The sequence below is a fragment of the Pygocentrus nattereri genome, chromosome 15 (assembly GCF_015220715.1).
Source record: "Pygocentrus nattereri isolate fPygNat1 chromosome 15, fPygNat1.pri, whole genome shotgun sequence".
NCBI classification, from domain to species: Eukaryota; Metazoa; Chordata; class Actinopteri; order Characiformes; family Serrasalmidae; genus Pygocentrus; species Pygocentrus nattereri.
Window position 1 is genome coordinate 39,588,601 of NC_051225.1, and position 24,431 is coordinate 39,613,031.

Below are 24,431 nucleotides of genomic sequence, written 5' to 3' on the forward strand. Positions count from 1 at the left end.
GGATCATCTACACAACTACACATTATGTAAGCTAAAACATTTACCCAGGCAAATGTTTATGCTGTTTACATCTCCACCTCTGAAATCTCTCAGAAGGAAGAGGAGCTGCCCTCAGGGCAGTGTGCTTCTGATAGATGTTTATGAAAGTGTCTGTGCGCCTGAGGTGCAGGGAAGCAGTTCTGCTAAAGCAGTCGATGGGGTTAATGCCCCAAGATGTTTGACATTCTCTAAATCTGATCATCCCTCATCTCCCACAACAAAGTTCAATCTAACTGCTGAGGTTATTTACTCCAGTGTCAGGAGCCAGCGCATTACTCCTGAATGAGGAATGGGGAAACTCTGGATGAAGAGTGATGAAGGTACAGAACAAAGCACCTACAACTGAAGTTGAAATGGCTAAATGCATGTTTCAGCCCAGTGACAGTTCAAAGGACCTGGGGCCGGATTCATGAACGTGTCCTAAGAAAGTTTCTTCTTAACTTTCAGAATAAAAAAGTAACGAAAAAAGTTGTTATTCTTCAAACTTCAATGTTTTCTCAAACTTACGACAGCCTCACTCGTCTCAGGCTGTAAAAGTTGACAAGGTGAGCATCTAAATTTATCATGGACGCTCCCACTGCTGCTCGAACCCATCTTCATCTCTCGCTTTCCACCATCACCCCACAACTAGATTAAGTATTTTCTAAGGATGATTTTTTTCCTGTTGGCTGTTTCTTCCTCTATTCCACTGTAATTCAAACGAGTGCTTTTTTCGTGGATAGAATTGCTGATGTTAAAGCACATTTAATACAGTGGTCAGAAAAACTGCTGCTGGGAAATAAGCATATAATATTAAAAGGTGTTACCGGGGCTCAAAAACTCTTTCTGGTGAAGCCATGACCTAAAATGCATTGGGAGATGTTTCTGTCCGTGGCAGTCTGGTAATACAGGCTTTTTAACATAGTGAAGAGAGTCTGGATTTTCACTTTTTTCTTACATTTAATACAATCATCAGGTCTTCTGTGTTGTGCTTTTTTCTTTATTTTGCAGAACTGTGTACAGTCTGTTTCTTTCCAGAGGTTCTTTAGATGAGCGTTTCAGGGGTTTCCACCTCACCACCATATGACTTCTCTTCCCTTACTTTTCCTTCATCATTTTGTATTCATTAACACAGAGATGCAGGAAGTGGGGGTGCTGAGGGGGCTGCAGCACCTCTGATTTCAGGACTGCTTATGCTAAAAACACCAAGAATAATGCAGAGATCTACACTTAATAAATAACTAGTGTGGCAAAGACTTATGTGCTTGTTTCCGAGTGGAGCTTGTGTTGAGTTTTATTTATATTTTTTTCAAAACCTGCAGTAACTGCTCTGTAAGTTAATGCTGTATTTTTATTACAGCAAGTCAAATTGCTTCCCTTGACAACCTTAGCTGCTTTGGGGGCGTCCCTAAAACACAGGTTGAGGCGCAAAAAGAGAAAGTGTGTGCAGAGATGGAGGCCAGTTCGGTTTCAGTCACAAAGCAGGTTACTACTGTTAAAAACAAAAAATAATACTGTTAAACTAAAAAAAAACAGCTAATGTAATAATAATAATAATAATAATAATAATAATAATAATAATAATAATAATAATAATAATTTATCTACCCTTATATCTCCCGCTTACTGTATTCCAATAATAAATCTTGCCACGCCACATATCAACAATCTGATTAGTCACTATTTGGTCAATCTGCATAAAGTTTGTCCAGAATGAGACCAGAGTGATGCGCATCAGTGGTCTGATGTGTCAGTCAGATGTATATTTTGTCATCTCTTACCTTATTATAATGCAGTATAACACATTCTGTTTGATGTATCAAAAAAAAAAAATCGAAAAGGCAAATCAGTTAGCATGACACCACCATTCACATCATCATGTATATACAGCTAAAAATGTAATGATCCATAACACCTTTTCATGTCCCTGCATATGTATAACCACAGTTCCAAGAAAGTCGTGTAAAATGTAAATAAATGTAAATAAAAACAGAATGCAATGATTTGCAAATCTCATAGACCCATATTTGATTCAATACAGAACACGGGACACATATCAGTTGAAAGTTTCATGAAAGACATTAAGTCATTTTGAAGTTGATGGCAGCAACACATGTCCAAAAAGTTGGGACAGGGGCAATAAAATGCTAGAAAAGTAAGTGGTACTAATAAAAAAAACAGCTGGAGAAGCTGTTTGCAACTAACTCACATGACTGGATACATAAAGAGAGCATTTTAGAGAGGCAGAGTCTCTCAGAAGCAAAGATGGGAAGATGTACACCAATCTGTGAAAAACTGCATCTAAAAATTGTGAAGACTTTGGATATGTCAACATCTACAGCACATAATATCATTGAAAGATTCACAGAATCTGGAGAAATCCCTGTATGCAAGGGACAATCAATATTGGATGATCGTGATCTTCAAGCCCTCAGGCAGCACTGCATTGAAATCAGGCATGATTCTATACTGGAAATCATTGTATGAGCTCAGGAACACTTTCAGAAATCACTGTCTGTGAACACAGTTTGCTGTGCAATCTACACATGCAAGTTAAAGCTGTATCATCAAAGAAGAAGAAATATGTCAACATGTGCCAGAAATGCTGCCGTCTTCTCTGGGCCAAAACTCATTAAATTTGACTGAGGCAAAATGGAAAACTGCTCTATGATGAGACAAATCAAAATTTGAAATTCTATTTTGAAAGCATAGATGCCGTGTCCTGCGGACATCCAGCTGGACATCCAGCTTGTTTTCAGCGCAGTTCAAAAGCCTGCTTCCTTAATGGTATGAGGTTGCATTAGTGCCTATGGTGTGGGCAGCTTACACATCTGGAAAGGCATCATCAGTGCTGAAAAATATACAGATGTTAGAACAACACATACTTCCGTCCAGATGTTGTTTTTTCAGGAAGGCTTTGCATTTTTTAGCGAGACAACACTAAAGTACATGCTGCATCCAAGAGTCTGGGTGCTGGACTGGCCTGTCTGCAGTCCAGACCTTTCACCAATGAAAAACATTTGGCACATCATGAAATGAAAAATCCAGCAATGAAGACCCGGCACTGTTGAGCAGCTAGAATCCTACTTCAGACAAGAATGGGACAACACTCCTCTCCCGAAACTCCAGCAACTGCCCCCACACTTCCCAGATTGTTACAGATTGTTATTAAAATAAGAGGGGATGGTACCCAATGGTAGACACAATAACTTTTTTGAGATGCATTGCAGCCTTCAAATTATAAATAAACGAATATTTTTCATGAAATTGTAAAATGTCTCACTTTCAACATCTGATTTGTGTTCTATGTTCTATGGTGAATAAAATATGAGTCTACAGATATTTACAAAATCATTGCATTCTGTTTTTATTTACATTTATTTACATTTTACACAACGTCACAACTTTTTTGGAATTAGGGTTGTACATAAATCTGAACCTGAAGGCCCTCAATTCAAGTCAGTTTGGCAGTCATTTGCCATATGATCCGCACGTATATGCTGTACACTCACTTGGAAACCATCATGATTTGTATTTACCATCTTGTAGTGGGCGGTTTACCTGTTCATCTGGTATCTTGGTTGAAACTCTTCCTCCAGGTTTTGCTATAGGCCAGGCCAGACCACACCACATTTGGCTCCGCTATCCTGCGGCCGCCCCAGTGAAGGCTGAATTTCAGAGGCAATGAAAGATTTAGGCCCTTCAGTGATCTGCTGTCAGAGGGAATTCTTCTTAGGATAAAAGTTGTGTGTCTGGAGGCTCCGTGGCTTTCCTGAAAGAGATCACAGTGAGCACTTTAGTGTTGGCGAGACTGCCCAAGCTTCACTGCAGTAGTGATGTACTGAAGTAGATCCATCTGAACAGCAGTCTTCTTCCACATCTCTGAAATTTGCACATTTTGCAGGACTCACATTTCTGGATATTTTACATAGGCCAGTGTTAGTGCAAATATTAGCACTATTGTGTCTTATATTCAACAACAATTATTAATTTATCGCTTAACTGTTTGCATTTTTTCCACTTAAGCGGCTGTTAGGAATGTAAATCAGCAGCAGCAGCTCTATGCCAGGACTCTATACTGAAAAAAACTATATATGGAATTAACTTTGATATATAAGGAATCTTCTTCTTCTTCTTCTTTCGGCTGCTCCCTTTAGGGGTCACCACAGCGGATCATCTGCCTCCATCTTGCCCTATCCACTGCCTCCTCTGCTTTTACACCAACCATCTCCATGTCCACCTTCACTACATCCATAAACATACATTCTCTGAGGTCTACCTCTTCTCCTTCTGCCCGGCAGCTCCATCTCCAACATTCTTTGCCCAATATATCCACTATTCCTCCTCAACACATGTCCAAACCATCTCAACCTGGCCTCTCTGGCTTTATCTCCAAACTGCTCCACCTTCACCGTCCCTCTGATCTGCTCATTTCTAATCTTGTCCATCCCAACGAAAATCTTCATCTCCGCCACCTCCAGCTCAGCCTCCTGTCTTTTAGACAGAGCCACAGTCTCCAAACCAAACATCATAGCAGGACGCACTGCTGTCTTGTAAACCTTCCCTTTCACTCTTGCTGCTATCCTTCTGTCACACATCAGCCCTGACACCCGTCTCCACCCACTCCATCCTGCCTGCACCCTCTTCTTCACCGCTTTTCTACACTGTCCATTGCTCTGGATGGTTGACCCAAGATATTTGAAGTCATCCACCTTTACGACCTCTACTCTTTGCATCTTCACCTTTCCACCTGCCTCCCTCTCATTCACACACACATGTATTCCATCTTGTCTCTACTGACCTTCATTCCTCTCCTCTCCAGTGCAAACCTCCACCTCTCCAGATTCTCCTCCACCTGCTCTCTACTCTCACCACAGATTACAATGTCATCTGCAAACATCATGGTCCATGGAGCCTCCTGCCTGACCTCATCTGTCAACCTTTCCATCACCATTGCAAACAAGAAGGGGCTCAAAGCTGATCCCTGATGTAACCCCACCTTCACCTTGAAACCATTTGTCACTCCAACTGCAGACCTCACCACTGTCTCACTATCCTCATACATGTCCTGCACCACCCTAACATACTTTTCAGCTACACCTGACTTCCTCATATAGCACCACAGTTCCTGTCTTGGCACCCTATCATCTGCCTTCTCTAGATCCACAAAGACACAATGCAGCTCCTTCTGACCTTCTCTGTACTTCTCTACCAACACTCTCAACGCAAAAACTGGCATCTGTGGTGCTCTTTCTGGGCATGAAACCAAACTGCTGCTCACTGATCTGAACCTCTCGCCTTAGCCTTGCTTCAACAACTCTTTCCCATACCTTCATGGTGTGGCTCATCAACTTTATACCTCTGTAGTTACTGCAGCTCTGCACATCACCCTTGTTCTTAAAAATGGGGACCAGTGCACTGCTTCTCCACTCATCAGGCATCCTCTCACTCTCCAGGGTTTTGTTAAACAACCTGGTTAAAAAGTCCACTGCCTTCTCTCCTAAACATCTCCATACCTCCACAGGTATGTCATCTGGACCAACTGCCTTTCCATTCTTCATGCTTTTTAAAGCTGCCCTCACGTCCACCTTACTAATTCTCTGCACTTCCTGATCCACTATCCCCCCCACCCCCACCCCCCCCCCCCCGTTGTCCTCCTCTCTTTCTCGTTTTCCTCATTCATTAGTTCTTCAAAGTCCTCCTTCCATCTACTCAACACTCTCTGTTCACTCACTAGTACCTAGTACATTTCCCTCCTTTGATATATAAGGAATGAACTTTGATATATATTGAATGAAAGTCGCTGTTGAAGGGTTGAGGATGGCCAACGAAAACTGCATGAATAAACGGACATTAATAAACTCCAGGTGGAGCTTAAAGGAAGGGAATTCTGATAAAGTGACCAGTATGTATACACAGTGATCCCTTGGACGGAGTGATCTGAGAGTGGCTGATATATGATGTGAAGTCACAGATGGATGGAGCTTCAATATTTAGATAATTGGACATGGTGCAGAAGAAGAGTCAGATGAGGCCGTAATTTCTGTTTGAAATCAATCAGATATCAGAATCTGTTTGAAAAAGCTCTTTTATTGAGAGAAAGGGGAAAACAATGCCACAACGATTGAGGTAGGCCACTCCTAGCCCCACTCTTTCGTCTGATGGTCACCAAACACTCTCACTCACTCTGAGCTGGACACAAAACAACACAGTAAACACACACAGTGTAACTGAAGAACAACAACATAGCGCGCATGTGCTGGCCGTGCATGCGGCCTGTTACAGTAGCTCCCGTTCGTGTTTTTCGTTTTTCTTTTTAACTTTTATTTATCTTTCTAATATTTAATTTATTTGACGAGGCAACTTAGTGAAGCTGTGCCCTCTCGAAACATGCTAGCAGAGTCTGTTTTTTCATCATGAAAGTGCTTCTTTCACTCTCCTGGCCACTTAGTTTACACCTAGGATCAGCTGATCGCGCTGAAGCTGGCCGCCATGGCGACCAGGACAATGAATATCCCCGAAGAGCTTTGGAAACGGATGCAGAGGGGATGCAGAGGAGGAACAAACCAGCGCACAGAGAAAGCGATGGTGAGACGGCGGAGGTTTATGTAGAATACGGGATATAAGCTGCGTCTCCCCTCCCTCATCATGGGCAACGTGAGTGTGCTGGCGAATAAGATGGACAAGCTAACAGCACTAGCCAGGAGTCAGAGGGAGTACCAGGAGTGTAGTTTAACGTGCTTTTCGGAGACATGGCTACACAAGGACATTCCTGATGACAACATTTCCATCAAACGTTTCCATTGATTCAGACTATTCAGGCCAAATGGGGCTGCACCGAGAGCGGTAAGAGCAAAGGAGAAGGACTAGCAGGACGCACTGCTGTCTTGTAAACCTTCCCTTTCACTCTTGCTGCTATCCTTCTGTCACACATCAGCCCTGACACCCGTCTCCACCCACTCCATCCTGCCTGCACCCTCTTCCTCACCTCTTTTTTATAATAATATAAATATAATAATTTAATATAATTATATATTGAATATATATTTAGAGAGAGAGAGAGAGAGAGAGAGAGAGAGAGAGAGAGAGAGAGAGAGAGAGAGAGAAAAAAAAAAAAATATATATTCAATATATAATTATATTAATCAAAAAATAATACAGAAGCGTGTTCCCTGTAGACATTGTTGATATTTTACTACAGAACAAAACCTTGTATCTCCAAAATGGTATTTTTACAGGAGAAGGAAAAATCTCCTTTACTTTTAATGTAAATCAATGAAACCAGACTTTTTGCAAACTCATTTCAGACCATTTATTTTGCTCTATTTTTCATGAAATTGTAACACAATGAGCAGTAGGTCTTTCCAAATTATGTCAAAAACTTAATGGAGCACAAAAAACAAAAATGGAGATACGAGGTATATTTATTTCAACAGCAGCAATATACAAGTTATCTGTTACATTTGTATGAAACAACACACATATCTGAAACATATTTTAGCTTTTTAGCAGTTTCAGGCCAAGACTTTCTTTCTAAATGAGAGTTCTGACACTCTAACCCAACTGAATATCTGTTCAAAGCACGTATGCAAATGTAGACTGAGTGCAATGCAGATGTGCAATTAACAGATGTGCATGTAGCAATTTTTAAGGCCAAAATGAAATATTCAAAAGCAGCCATGTCAAGACATCAGGGAAGGCAATGAATCGTCACCGATTTGTTAATGATACATATGTTAGCTGTTTTCCTGCTTGGCTGGCTGCCACTTGCCGGTGGAGAATAAATAGAGTTGCTGAAAAATTATGGGGTGCATAATTCATATCATCATTTGCTCCAACTGACAAGCTCGGCAATTACCAGTGACCCTGGACAACAGCAGGCCACACGCGGAAAACCTCGGAAGCCATCAACGGCCAGGTGCAGAGCGGAGAGGCAAACAGCTGTTTGTGATTATCTCTGCTTTCTGTTCCTCTTTGTTTCTTTGTTGATAGTTCCTCTGGTTCTGATCAATACATATCATCCAAGGCCTCTTTCCCTCTCTGTACTGCAATAAATCATATCTTAGCCAGTGATTATCTTAAATATACTCTGTACATCTATTAGTTCTCATCATGAGCGACCAAAGGTTTTTAACTTATTTCTAGATGTTTAACTTCTTTAGGCACCACCTCATTTCCAAAAAAACTTGGGGCGCTGTGAAAAATGTAAATAAAAACAAAATGCAATGATGTGCAAATCATTTAAACCCTATATATCATTGAAAATGCTTCAAACATATCAATTGTTGAAACAGAGAAATTTTATTGTTTTTTGAAAAATATGTGCCCATTTTAAATTTGATGCCACATGTTTTGACAGATGGTGTAACGCAGAGCGATGAGGAGGCGGACGTTTGTGCAAAGAAAAGCAAGACTTATTCGGGGCAAATCCAGGGTCTTAGTCAAGACAGTCCAAATTCACTGAGCCAACACAGAGAGCAGGAGGGACAGACATAATGAAACTAACACAAAATTTAAAGAATACTCTTAGAACAGATCACACACCCACCATATAAAACATACAAACAAAGACCAACAAGAAACACAGGAAAACACAGGGCTTAAATACAAACAGGGATAACGAGGGTTCACAAGACACAGGTGGAAAACAGGTGGGAACAATCAGGGGCGGAGTCAGAAAACAAGGGGGCAGGACCGGGAAGGAATCACAACAAATGCACATGGACATGTAAACAGATGCACATGGAAGACCGGGAGGGTGCCAATCATGACAGAGGCCAACAAAAGACTGGTAAAGTTGCGTAATGCTTAAAAACACACCTGGTGGTTGATTGGCAACAGGTCAATAACATGATTGGGTACAAAATGAACATCTCAGAGAGACCAAGTCTTTCAGAAGTAAAGATGAGGAGGGGTTCACCTGCACCATCAAATAGAGCAGCAACTCAAGAAAATAGGAAAGCACTTTTGCTTTTCATCGTCTATGGTACAAAATAACATTAAAAGATTCAGACAATCTGGAGAAATCTCTGTATGAAAGGGATGAAGCCAAAAACCAGATATTATTACAAGTAAAAATATATCTAGAAATGGGCAGAACAACAACAACAACAACAACAACAACAACAACAACAATGATAACGATAACAGATGTTTATTTATAAGCACACAACTTTTTGGTGCTATATTGAACCATATACAGCACATTCCTTATCAATCTGAAGAACTATTTCACCATGCAGAGGCATTCATGTTTCTATATAGAACCATTTTCTTTACTAAAGAATCGTTTCTAAGTATGTATCATATTTTTATAACAGTCTCATAAAAAGAAATATCAGATGCTGTATATTGATTAGGGCAGCACTGTGGTGTGGTGGGTAGCTGTTGCCTCACAGCAAGTAGGGCCTGGGTTCGATTCCCCAGCCGGGTGACCAGGGTTCTCCCCATGTCTGCGTCCGAGCCTCCCACAGTCCGAAGACGTGCAGTCAGGCCAAGTGGACGTGGTAAATTGCCACTGGGTGTGAGTGCATGTCTGTCTGCCCTGTGATGGACTTGCGACCTATCCAGGGTGTATCCTGCCTATCCTGCCTTTTGCCCAATGAAGAAGAAGGAGAAGCAGTATAGAAGGGGTGTGTGTGTGTGTGTGTGTGTGTGTGTGTGTGTGTGTGTGTGTGTGTGTGTGTGCATTGATTAGATTTGAGATGCTCTGCAGTGCGACTAGCTTCTGCACAATCACTAATATGCTGATGGTCCAATTCAGGCCACTGCCAGTCACTTGAATTTGATGGGGAAATTGGGTTCCATTCAACAAGTTCTCTCCCCGCAGACCTTCAGAGTGGCGTGTCTTGAGTAATTCTGCCCATCTTCTCTGAATTAAGTGTAATTATAGGAGTGCTGCTTGGCATGTTTGTCAGGGACGAGGCAGTGCTGTTCTCAACAAATGAACTGCGGTGGACGATGTGAATCTCAGAGGCACTATCTGTAATAGTTGGCTGGCACTCAATTGAGGCTTATACAAACTGGCCTCTCCAGTTGGTGTTTAGAGTTGAACAGAATGCTTTGAAAATGTAGTAGTGGAAACTGAATATACCGTCCTAAATGTATTTAATAGCGTATTCCATTAGAGCCCACAAAACAGTGGCATATTCAGAATATATTTAGGGTACATACTGATAAGGCACCTGAGAGAACCTTTTTTTTTTTTCGTTATCGCTGTTATCAGTCGACAGTTTCCTTGATGTAATTATTCTTATATGTTTCAAGAAAAAAAAAATCACTTACCATTTAAAATCTCGCTGAAACTGTATAAAGTGACTATTCTGAGTTCTGCCTTTACAAAATGTAACTTAGACTGAAAACAGATTCATCATTTCTATATTCTGAATACGTATTTCCAATACTTCTGTTACATCCCAGCTCTGCTGAATGATAATAATAAATTTTATTTATAGAGCACTTTCCATGCTGGTAGCTCGAGGTGCTTTACAGTCAGGAGATAAAGATTATGCAAAACTTCTACAAGAAATTGAACGCATTCATTTAGAATCACAAGAAAAGGACACAGGTCAAATTAAAAGATGAACACCATGAGACATAAGCTAGAGTTTTAATGAAGCGCTGAGTTAAAGAGCTGCGTTTAGAAGGAATAGCAGAAAGAATCTCTCCACATTTTCTGTATTTTACAGAAGGTGTTTGTAGGTCAGGGTCATAGATCTAAGATCACTTGCTGGAACATAGACAGACGCTCTGTGATGTAAGTGGTGCTTTATGGTCATTAGGAGCCATAAAAACTAGTAGCAGAACTTCATAATCTATCCTGAATGATACAGGCAGCCAGTGCAGAGTGACCTGATCTTTCCATGTTGTTTTTGTTAGGATGATGATGCATTGTGTACGAGTTATAAAGGATATATTGTTTTCTCCAGTAAGTCCACTAAGATGATCATTACAGTGATCAACTCTGCTTGTAATAAACACATGAACAAGTTTCTGAGTCTACTGTGTCGTTCTGAGATTCAAAAGGCTGAAATTTTGCGATGTTTCTCAAACGACAGTGACTGGCTTCTGCATGTTACATGCCGTGAAACAAGTTTGAGTGCAACACTTTCAGTTACTCCACATTCTGGCCAAATAAGCAGCTCATAATGATTGATGCACCATATCATACTCGGTATAAAGCCATTTGCAGAGAGTTATTTAAATGATCGCAGCAATTTTTCCTGTATCTTTTTCTTCCATCTCTATGTCTGTGATGTATCTGTTTATCTGTTTATATTAGAGCTTTTAATCTGTCCTATGTATAAAAATGTTTAAGTAGCCGTTATTGTTATAGCCTACTTGATACGTCACTCAATCTGTCTTAAAAGCACTGTGAATTCCTTAAGAAGCTCATCTCTGTGTCTTCTTCTGTAATAATTTTCATCCTTACACTCTCAGAAAAAAAAGGTACGACACGGTCACTGGGGTGTTACCCTCAAGGGCACATCTCAGTACCTTTAGTCAGGGAACATAACTGCACCATAATCCTTTGAAATTTTCTAAGTTGAACTGACTCCAAAGCTCCCCCTCCCCCCGCCTCATCGCCAGGCTTTTTATTATATTCTATATTTTATTATTTAAAAACTTATTTAAGGTACACAGTTGGACCTTAAAACCACTGTTGTGTCTGATATTTCTTATTTTGAGATTGTGCACTTATTATAAGCTTATTCAGCTGATTTTACCCGTTATAAGTCACTTTATGAAGTAAAGGTCTCACTATATATTGTTTCATGCACATTTCTTACAACAAGAAAAATGGTCTACCTATACAGTGAGATCATTTTTCTTAATATAATTACTGAAAACAAGTAAAAATGTTTTTAAATAAGATGAATAATCTTAAAATAAGATGAACAATCTCAACAGGAGAAACACTGGATAAATTGACTAGAATTAAGATCATTTTAATTGGCAAGATATTATTTTTAGCAGTGTGTGGAAAATCTCTGCCCACTTTTTACATGTTCCCATCATGTGTTGCGCCACCGTGAAGAAGAGGAAGCTGTGCATTCTCTGTTTTACGGCGCACGCTGTCATACATGACTGCCAGTTTCACATAAAATACATGGGCTGAATGATTTGTGCCAGAAACAGCCAGAAAGGGTTCAGTACACCAGCTTTTCTAGTTGCAATTCAAGTCAAGTCGAGTCAAGAGGCGTTCGTCATTCCATCTATGTACATCACGGAGCAACAAGGAACAGAATAGACAGTACAAAGTGCAAAATGCAGAAGTAAGTGTGCAAAAAATGAGACTAGAAACAATAAATGATAAATAAAACAGACGTTAGACGCAGTAAACAGACAGGACAGCGCAGCGCTGACACAGCACTCACTTCTGAGCATGAGGTCGGGTGGTGGAATAAGATTATTTAACATGCTGTGATCTGTGAGTTTACGCAGTCAGATGACATATGAGAGCACAGTAGCTGCCGAGGTAGTATTAAACACTGTATTAGCAGCAGGTTCCAGATAATGCAAAAGAGCATCAAAAGAGTTGTGAGTGTAGAGTATGAGTGTGAGGGGGGGTGGAGGGGGGATTAGCTCAGTCCTTGTGAGTTAAAAAACCTGATCGCTTGAGGAATAAAGCTGTTGCAGGGTCTGGCAGTGGTGGCACGGATGCTCCGGTACCTTCTGCCAGACGGCAGCAGTGAGTAAAGTCTGTGTGAGGGACGGATGGGGTCGTCCACAAAGCTGGTGGCTCAGGCTCAGTTTTCCAATCAGCTGCTGAGGAATGATGGTGTTGAACTATGAACTGAAGTCTATGAACAGCTTTCTGATGTTTATTGTCCAGGTGGGTGAGAGCCAGGTGGAGCGTGGTGGAGATGCGTCGGGTGTTGAGCGGTTGGGGTGATATATAAACTGAAGTGGGTCCAGACAGGGGCAGGTCTGGTCTTTGATGTGCCTCATGACAAGCCTCTCGAAGCACTTCATGATGACGGGAGTGAGTGCAAAGGGACAGCAGTAACTGAGGCAGGACACTGGAGACTTCTTTGGCACAGGGATGATGGTGGTGAACTTAAAGCACATTCGATTCACTTTGCCTCTCTGATGGCAAGGGAAAGCTTGGCTCTGGCTATCCTGAGGCTTGCCTCATCCCCTGACTTGAAAGCCTTGTCGCAGGTTCTCAGCAGCATGTGCACCTCTGCAGTCATCCATGGCTTCTGATTGGGTTGTGTAGTGATGAGTTTGGAGACAGTAACATCATCAATGCACTTGCTGATGTAGCCAGTCACTGATTTTGTATACTTCCCCAGGTTGATGGAGTCACCGGTAGTTGCTGCTACTTTGAACATCTCCAAGTCAGTGTGCTCAAAACTGTCCTGAAGAGCAGAGAGAGCTCCTGGCACAACAGCCCCCCCGGGGTGGAAAGTCAGCATACTGGTAGAATTAAGGGAGCACTGACTTCAGATTAGCACTGTTGAAATCACCAGCAACAAACTGTCAGTCTGGGTGCGTGTTTTGGAGATCGCTGATAGCGCTGTACAGCTCGTTCAGTGTGGCGTTGGCATTAGCACTGGGAGCTACACACACCACTAATACGTACACCGTTGTCAGCTCTCTTGGCAAATAAAAACAAATTCAAAACCAAAATCACAAACATGTAGCTAAACAATATTAGATGTTGTTCTACATGTTATTGCAGCATTTTAGATATTTCATTTCAACCTATCACAGAGAAAACACAGCAACTCACTCAAAGAGAAACAAACACAGACCACTCTGTCTCTCCTGGTAAAGGTTTACAAGGCCTTGAATGAAAGCATGGAATCAGGCTGTCAAGTAAGAAATAAGATTAAGTGATACTTTTTTGATCCCACAAACGGGGAAATTCCACCTCTGCATTTAACCCATCCGTGAAGTGAAACACCACATACACACTAGTGAATACACACACACTAGGGGGCAGTGAGCAGTGACTGTCGGCCCTGGGGATCGAACCGGCGACCTAACCTCCAGCCCACGACTGCCCCAAAGTCATATACCGCAACTGCCCGTCATAGAAGGGCCGTCAAACAACCAGGAATTCACTAAACTGCTGCTGCCATCAAGCTGTCGTTTACACAGAATCCACTGCACAGGTATACATGCCTATGTTCTTTACCTTCTAATAGTGTTTATTGAACTATACTCAGAGGACACACTATTAGGAGGCACCCACCTTGTGTTTCCACTAAGTGGCCACTTTTTATTTTTTATTTTTTAAACACATACCATGTGCTTCCACTTACTGGCCACTTTATTAGAAACACCCACTTAGTATTTCCACTAACTGGCCACTTTAATTGAAACACCCACACTTTTGTCTTGACTTTCCCCTGGTGACGGGTGTCGAGGTCACTCTGAACTCAATGAAAAGACCATGATCACATTCTCGCCTTCAATAAGATGTGCAGTCTGAAACACAGCTATATGGCGCACTAGCATCACCGCCTCAACCTCACCGTTTCATTTAAGCTCTGCCCCACTCTGTTCTTACAACACTTCCCAAATTCTTCCCACCACAGGCTTGTTTTCACGCAGGAACCTTTCAGTATAGTGACCAGCTCGATTACAGACTGTAGGCCATCGGTTTCTCTACACTGTCGATTTTTGTGTCTCTGTTCATACAAAATATTAATGAGCTTTATCAGATCCAAACAAATCACTCAACAAATGTCATGTATAAATCCACCTGGTTAAAGCATCTCTGCTGATATATCTGTGTCTCGTTGATATATTTTAATCTGATTTATTCACACTAAGTGTGGCTTTTTAAAAAAGCGCTATATAAATAAAGAGCGTTATTATCAGAGCGACACGGTGGAGCAGCTCTGCTGTCAGTAGCCTCTGGTTTAATGCTGCAGCAGCTATAGAGTGGAAGAAACTGCCGTTTTTTGCATAAAGGTTTTCCATCTGCAACCATGGCAATGCACGACTGCCACTGTCTCCCACCCACAGCTGCCCAGAGCCATGCTGGATGAGGTGTGGGAGTCAGTGGACCCTGCTGTTCTCAGACCTGCTGGAATTAAACACTGAGCGGCCTGTTCATAATATCTCATTTGTAGCTACACTGATTGATCCTTTTATCAGAAACACTGATCATTTATTAAACAATGAACTATTGTTTTACGCTGAGCTACACGTTTTAATAAAATGATGAGTCGTCAAGGCTGAAGAAAACGGTCTTATATGGAACCATGCACACTCAAAGAACCCTTCGCATGATTAAAGGGTTCTTTGCATCATGAAATAGTTCATCAAGTCTTGTGCCACCATGAAGAAGAGGAAGCCGTGAGTTCTTGGTTTTACGGCGCACACTGTCATACATGACTGCCAGTTTCACATAAAATACATGGGCTGAATGATTTGTGCCAGAAACAGCCAGAAAGGGTTCAGTACATCAGCTTTTCTAGTTGTACTTAATCACAAATAAACAACATTAGACCAGAACCATTTAATCACACAAAGGTTCTATTCAGAACCAGTTTCTTTACTAAAGAAACCTTGAAGAACTGTTTTTAAGAGTGTACAGACTACACAAAAAGGCATGCAACAGAGGAAATCTGGATCAGTACTTACGTTAGTCACATAAAGTAACTTGAGAAAATATTGCTCAATGTCTTGACAACAAAAACACCCCCCCCCCCACCAAAATAGCTGTCCAGTCAACACAAAGAAAAAAAAAATTTTAAAACACATTTTTAAAAATAAACTGAAAGAAACAAAGAAAAACCCCAGAACTTACATCTAATGTGTTTTTATACTGTTCTTGATTTAAAACAAGTCAAATAATTTACTAATGACTGCTCTGTGTTTCCCTGCGATGGACTGGTGACCTGTCCAGGGTGCATCCTGCCTTCCGCCTGATGACCGCTGGGATAGGCTCCAGCACCCCCCGCGACCCTGAGCGGCTTAGAAAATGTGTGTGTGTGTGTGTGTGTGTGTGATCTGTTTTTAGAACTGAGGTTTGTATTAACTATGGCCAGTCAGTGTACAGTGTGCCTACCTAACTGGTCATGGCTTTAAACAATGGTCAGATAAATGTAAGGGGAGGGAATGTAAAGAAAACGTAATTCAGAAATTCTGATTCCGAGTGTTGATATACGAAAAAAATCTACACATTCTTATGAAGTCAAATAAAGGTTCTGTGACTGTATTGCTAAAATAAACCTTTAGCTTCTGTAAAGTCACTGACCTTGCAACAGTGCATTGTTGGCAAATACTAATGAAACTCAGCATATAGCACGAGTAACCTTTAACGAGGACAGATCTAATTAGAGATGGCGAGTTTAATTAAGTGCAGCGTACAACAGCACAAAAGCTTACATTCAGCACACAGCAGGAGCTGGTAAAGGACCGCTCCAGCACTGATACAGCTATGCTTTCTTTATTCTTACAGTGGCAAACCAACCGTGAGAATAAAGGATTTCACCCTTCAGCACAGCTGTGAACTGGATAATGATTCAAGAGTGGAAGAAATAGAACCAGAGGAACATCCGCAGAGTGGACTTTATCTCTCTGGGGTCCACGAACTGACCCATGCTTCTATATCAGTTTTTGTATCTTTGTGATAACCCAGTGCAGAAATCCAGTTCTCTTTCCATTCCATCTTATCACAAGATCATACAAGACTCACATCTGGAGTTATGAGCCTATGAAGAGGGGCTGAGATACACTGCCTCTTCAGTTCCAAAAATGTTGGGACAGTATGTGCAATGCTAAAGCAAAAAGCAGTGATTAGTAAACTCTGCTTGTATTAAATTGAAAACAGTAAAATATGGTATTTGTGTTTTATTTTAGGGAGTATTTATTTTTGAAAATACATGCAGCACACACACACACACACACACACACACACACGACAGACACTGGATTTAGAACTTTACGCTGGTAACAACCTGGACAGTCTCTCTTATTTTGCCTGGAAAACAACATCCATTATTTCCATAAACAATCTGAAAAGTTGATTCCTCAGAGAACTACACACGTTTCCAGATCATCAGTCCACTTCAAGGAAGTTGGCGGCATTTTCGGAAGTTGATATACGATTTCCATTGTGCATAAATCAGCCTTAACCTGTATGTGTGGATGAAGTGCTGTGTTTATTGACAGTGGTTTGTATTCCAAGCCTAGGTGGTCACCATCACAGAAATATGCCAGTGTTTACTGCAGGCCTGACTGAGGGGGTGATGGTCACTCAGGTAAATCAGGTGCTTCAGTTGTGTTTTTGGCTTTTTCCTTCACACACAGATGTTTTAAGAGCTGTTTTTCCATCTTTTGATGATACTTTGCACAGTGGATAATGAAATAAAGAAAATACTCACAATTGCTCACTGAGCAACATTGAAATTGTCTTAAAAGTGGCAAACCTCAACCCATCCTCACTCAAAGGATCCTGGATGCTATTTTCTGCTCAAGCACGATTATGTTTTCATAACATTTAAGAACATTTGTAGCCTAAAAATGGCCCTGTCACTTTTTTTGGAATGTGATACAGATTTTAATTTAAAAATGAATACATGTTTACAAAAATTAATGAAGTTGTCTTTTAAAAAAAAGTTGAAAATGGATCAACTAATCACTGCTTTCTGTTTTTATTAGCAATTCAAAGACAAACACATGACAAACCACAACTTTTTTGCAACTGAGGTTTGCACATGAAGAAACATGGGCATGGACCTGTGTTGAGCTTCAAAAAGCATGTGCATATTTGTTGGCTTTTGTGACATCACAAAAACAGTACGCAACAGGCTTTTTTGCAGCTTTGTTTCTAGTTTGTACAGACTAGAGAACGTTTTTGTAACTTTGAAACGGTGTTTCCATGTCACATCAAGCTCTTTAAATAATAATAATAATAATAATAATAATAATACTAGTTTACTTGATATGGGCTTTTTTAGTCTTGATGATTGGTGTTTATACATTGTTGAAAAGGAGCAAAACCCTCTGCTCACAGAGAACAATCAGCAAGCAATCAGATGTACCATCACAGGCCACAGGACCAATCCTGAACACAACGTAGAGCACAGTGTAGGTTTAAACACGGCAGCAGTAACATAGAAAAATGATGCGTCTCATTGAAATGGTTTCATATGTTGTGAAACACTGGACAAAATTACTCTCCCTGCTCTTCCAGCAGCCTGACCGCAGTTGGTATGCTGGTAATGACAGAATGGTTTTATCCAATATTTATGCATTCCACCAGCCGAGCCTGCTCCTCACCTCTCGCGGCTTTTAGACAAACAGAAGAGAATTTCTGTCTCTGGCGCTGTTTTTCTCTGTTTAAAACCTCCCTCGGGATTACAGATGGTTTCTTCCCTTTTAAATCATCTCATAGCGAGACCCAGACTGTCCAGGCACATTATTGATTATAGCAGGTTTGCGACTTGACTGGCCGCCTAATTTAGAGCCCTTTCATTGTTGTGAAATGAGGGATCCTGCAGCAGCCTCCCGCGGCTCGGATCTGGGGCACGCAGTAGCTTTCTGCCAGCAATTTACTGTCTTTCTCTAGCTGACTGCGCTTCTGTTATCTCCTTACTGCACGACATAATTAAGCAAAAAAGGAGCGATGTTTTAGAGCACCACTGCTTAAATGCTATTCCTCAACCCATTTCCTCATGTTGGATCACTGAGATGGTGTTACAGTGAAAAGCCAAATTACACCGCGGATGTGGATCAGTTATGGACTGACAGGCATTCTGTTTCAGTCGTCTTTTAAAGATTTACTGAATCAATCAGAGACTCCACACGACTCTCCATATCCTTCATAATGGTTCAATAGTGCTGAGGAATATGACAATACATTATATAGCCAAAAATATCCTCCTAATTACTGAGTTCAGGTGTCTGAGCCAAACCTATTGCCAACAGGAGCATAAGATCAAGAAGATAGCCATGCAATCCCCATAGAGAAACACTGGCAGTAGAATGAGTGCTATTGATATGCTCAGTGACTTTACACGTGACTGTCACCTTAGCCACGAGTCAGTTTGTGAAATTGCTGCCTTGTTAGACCTGCCCTGGCCAACGATAAATGCTATGATTGTGAAATGGAAGCTAGTCAAACTCGCAGAGCGGAGCTGCAGAGCGCTGAAGTGCGTGGCACCTAAAATTACACAGTTTTATACAATTATACGCTTCAAACTTTGTATCAGCAGTTTGGGAAGAGCCTTTCCTGTTCAGGCACGACTGAGCCCCTGTGCACAAAGCGAGCTCTATAAAGACCTGGTTTGATGTTGGGTAAGTTTGGAGTGGAGGAACTTCAGTTACGTGTACAGAGCCCTGACCTCAACCCTTCTGAACATACACATTTACATTTGTGGAGTTTGCATGTTCTCCCCGTGTCTGCGTGGGTTTCCCCCGGGTTCTCCGGTTTCCTCCCACAGTCCAAAGACATGCAGTCAGGTCGATTGGAGGTGCTGAATTGCCCCTGGATGTGAGTGACTGTCTGTGTCTGTCTGCCCTGCGATGGACTGGCGACCTGTCCAGGGTGTATCCTGCCTTCCGCCCGGGATAGGCTCCAGCACCCCCCCGCGACCCTGACGGAGAAGCGGCTTAGAAAATGGATGGATGGATGGATGGATGGATGGATGGATTTACACACAAATGTACAAAGCCTCTGTTCAATAGATTGTCCTTATCAAAATCAGTTACCCAAATAATATGTCTGAAGAAACTGATACAGTAAAAGTTTATAAATAAAACATTTAAGACACTCAAAACAGTTTTTGGGTTCTCAGAGGAGTGAGCCTACAGAGCCTCCTGTGGCCCAAATCTGGGACAGGCTGCCTTTATGTTGCCAATTTATTGTGTGTAGTTCACTATGTTTAGGATGTAATTTTTTAGAGTAGCGATGGCCTACAAACACCACAGCAATGATTATTTTAGTCAGAAGACGGAAAAGTTGTCAGCACTTATTTATTGTAATAAGAGAAGAAAATCAATAAGAACTGAATTCATGCTATTCCCAAACGTTTATCTTTGTCTGTGGAGAGAAAGAAAAAGAAAAGAACAGAAATGTTTCCCTTAAAACCCTCTGCAGTGAACTAAGTACACTTCAAACACGACAAGACACTGAACACTCAGTCCTCCTAAAATATAAACTAGTTTTTACTAACAGAGTTTATCATGACTCTTCAGAATGACTGGATTAATCACACAAAGTGTTCGGTGTTTTAGCAAAACTGGAATTGACTAAAGCACTGAAGCAAGACCCCATTTTAGAAAGCTCAAGTTAAAATGAACTACATCTGAAATCACTTTATGTTTGATCTTATATATAAAGGCATGAAAGCACTATAATACTCCATAACATTTATATAATCATTCTGACAGACTGTAATACACTACAGGAAGCGTAGGGGGCGATACGGCTTCTACTGCTTCATTTAAAAAGCTCTATAACGTTCATATGATCCACACAGTCGCTCTGACAGACTGTAATACACTACAGGAAGCGTAGGGGGCGATACGGCTTCTACTGTTTCATTTAAAAAGCTCTATAACGTTCATATGATCCACACAGTCGCTCTGACAGACTGTAATACACTACAGGAAGCGTAGGGGGCGATACGGCTTCTACTGTTTCATTTAAAAAGCTCTATAATGTTCATATGATCCACACAGTCGCTCTGACAGACTGTAATACACTACAGGAAGCGTAGGGGGCGATACGGCTTCTACTGTTTCATTTAAAAAGCTCTATAATGTTCATATGATCCACACAGTCGCTCTGACAGACTGTAATACACTACAGGAAGCGTAGGGGGCGATACGGCTTCTACTGTTTCATTTAAAAAGCTGTATAATGTTCATATGATCCACACAGTCGCTCTGACAGACTGTAATACACTACAGGAAGCGTAGGGGGCGATACGGCTTCTACTGTTTCATTTAAAAAGCTCTATAATGTTCATATGATCCACACAGTCGCTCTGACAGACTGTAATACACTACAGGAAGCGTAGGGGGCGATACGGCTTCTACTGTTTCATTTAAAAAGCTCTATAATGTTCATATGATCCACACAGTCGCTCTTACATTTATGGCATTTGGCAGATGCTCTTATCCAGAGTGACTTACAATAATTCACCAAAAATACCAGTAAAAGTATTAAAAGTTAAAGTATTAAGTTTACCAGTAACAGTAAACAGTTTGGTGAATGAAAAACTACTCCAGGATTTACTGCGAGCTACTTTAAAGACACCACCAGGTAGAATGTGTGTTATAACTGAAATATGTCATTACTGAGTAAGGAGGCTAAAATCTGGTGAGTGTGCACTGCTGTGCGTCATTTTCATTATTTTCTTTTATCTATTGCCTACAGTTTTGTGATGTTTTTACATCATTGAAAATGCAAGTACTCTTGTAACTGTAAACGACTTGATTGAAAAAAAACTGCTCCAGTAATTACTACACAATTTTAAAGGTTATATCCCAAATACTGAACATCCTCGTTCAGTTCTTGAACTCTGAGCAGCTAATTCAGCAAACATCACCTTTACTCCAGCAAACGTACATCTGTCCCCACAAAAAAAGAACACAACTCATCTCAGCCTGGAATGCTTTCAGGTTAATTGGCATGGATCCTATACAGTTTAAGAGCTAAAAAGGAATAATAACGCCATGTTGGAGACACCGCTCACATGACTGTGCATCATCATACCCCAGATCTTCTGCCTGAGGGACTGATGTTTCTCAATAACACCTTCGCTCACACACAGCGTTTTCACATCCCTCACAAAGCGCCAGCCTTTCGCAGTGCATCATCTGAGCTCCCGACTCCACAGGTGCGACCCTTAAGCTCCTCTGGCATGAATGATTTAGCAACACTGTACTCTGCTATACTGATCCGCACAAACCCAGCATCTGTACTGCACCTGTCAGCATGTCAAAGAACTCACACTGTGTTTCTAAGACTGTGTGGAACTGCTAATGTATTTCTACTCTACTGAAATGCCTGCTTATGGTGATGATAAGCTTGGCAGCTAACTAACTCAATAAAGTAACTAGTTGGCAGCTAATGTAACTAGTCCTAAATTATGTAACTAAATAAATACACAACTAATTAGCTAAATTAATTATGCAACTATATAAAACCCATCAAACTAACCAACTAACCAAAAAAACAAAAAACTGAGTGCATAAACAACTAAGTGATAAATTAAATGACCAAGTCTCAGTAAAGCACTAACAAAGATCTCACTAACTAACTATAACGTGCCCGAATGATTAAGACGCTCACGGATGAAAAAAGAGAAAAAGGCTTTAATTGTAAAATCGTGATCCTAAATCGTAGTCAAGGAACAGGCATTGGTCAAAAGACAGAAAACACAAACAAACAAATAAACAAATAAACATTACCAGGCAAACGGAGTCCAAAGGGGTCCAAAACACGGAAAGGTGTTAATCTGGAAATGACAATAACCAAAGTGACCACTCAGCAGATGCAACACCTCACAGCGAACCAAACCAAAAGCCTGGCTTTATGCTACTCTAGGCAAACGAAGACAAGAACAGGTGAAACAGATTAGTATTCAGGGCTGCTGAATGGTGATTGGTGCAGGATGGAAGGTCGTGGCACATGATCTCCCAGAGGATTCTGGGAGATGGAGTCCATGGAGGTGTCAGGGCCGGAGGGAGTCGTGACACTAACTAACTTACTAGGTAACTAACTATCTAAGAGCTATACAAGTGCTGACCTACGTAATAAGCTTGGTAGCCAAGTAACGCAATAAACGAAGTAACTAACATAACTGCTTGGCAATTATGTTAGCTTAGCAAATGAAGTAACTATCATTTACAGCATTTGGCTGACGCTCTTATCCAGAGCGACTTACAATTTGATCATTTTACACAGGGAGGCCAAGGCAGTGTTAGGAGTCTTGCCCAAGGACCCTTATTGGTATAGTGTAGGGTGTTTACCCTGGTCGGGGATTGAACCCCAGTCTATAGTGTAGAAGGCAGAGGTGTTAACCACTACACTATGCCAACCACTACATCATCAAACTAAATTAATTACTATCCAACTCACTAAACTAACCAACTAACTAAAAAACTAAAAAACAAAAACTGTGTAAACAGCTAAGTAATTAATCAAATAACCAATTGTCTCAATAAAGCACTAACAAAAGATCTAATTAACTAACTGACTACCTAACTAAGTACTAAATAAGTGCCTACCTACTCAGTAAGCTTGTCTGCTAACTAACTCAACAAAAACAAAGTAACTAAGATAACTGGTTGGCAGCTGATTTAACTAACTTAACTAATTAAGTAACTAAAATATTCCACTAATTAACTAATTGAATCTAACTATAAAGCTCACTAAACTAACCAACTAAAAAAAACTGTGACTGCGGAAAGAATTTGGTGTAAAGAGTGGCTGTTCCTCATTTCTCAAATCAAAGACAGAAGAGGAGACGAGGAAGATCCCAGTTAATGTGAGGAAGAGCGCATCATCACACTAGAGGAGGATTTCCAGAAGAACGTTAAAACCAAACATTTTGTGGTCATTGAAGTTGGCATCGGCGCCATGACGCTGAGTAAGTTAGCAGCGCCCGTTTGCAGTCACTAATTGTGTGTTTATGAAGTAAAAGGCCTGAAATGCACACAAAGGTGTGAACGCAGCATATACTTGATATTAGGTGCCTGCAATACAAGAATAACTGCTGATATGAGAAGTGATCCCTCCATCACTCTTCCGCTCGATGGTGGAGAGCTGGAGTAGTAAAGCACTGGGGGCTTTTATAATTGAATAGCTGTTTCCAATGAACGCTGGACAACAGAAATGAAGAACAGTAGTAATATCTAAATAGCATTGAGCTGCTCATGATAACATTAAATCTAGTGCAGAAATTTGCCAGGGAAAGAATGTGTCCCTTAAATACTACTTTAAATTAAAATGATTATTGATGGGTTTGGCTCTCTTGTAAAATGTCAACATGTCAAAATGCCTGGAGATTTGACATTTAAAGTCCTGTCTTAATATAATTGCCTAATTAAAGTCAAATAAGGCACTGTGGTGGCCGTAACCCTGAGCGAGTGGTTTGCTGGCAGGTGTGAGTCGGTGCTGTACAGTCCTGTTCAGTCCATTAAACCGTGTTGTGAGACTTTGAGCAGTTAACTGTATCCAACAGATCAAAGGAGAGCTGAGAAATGTATGAAAGAAGTGAATAAATAAAAATGTATATTACTGCCAGAAAGAAAGCAGACAACAAGCTTCTATGTTCACTGTTATAAAAGAAAGAAAGAAAGAAAGAAAGAAAGATATGGGAAAAAGAAAGAAAGAAAGAAAGAAAGAAAGAAAGAAAGAAAGAAATGGGAAAAAGAAAGAAAGAAAGAAAGATATGGGAAAAAGAAAGAAAGAAAGATAGATATGGGAAAAAGAA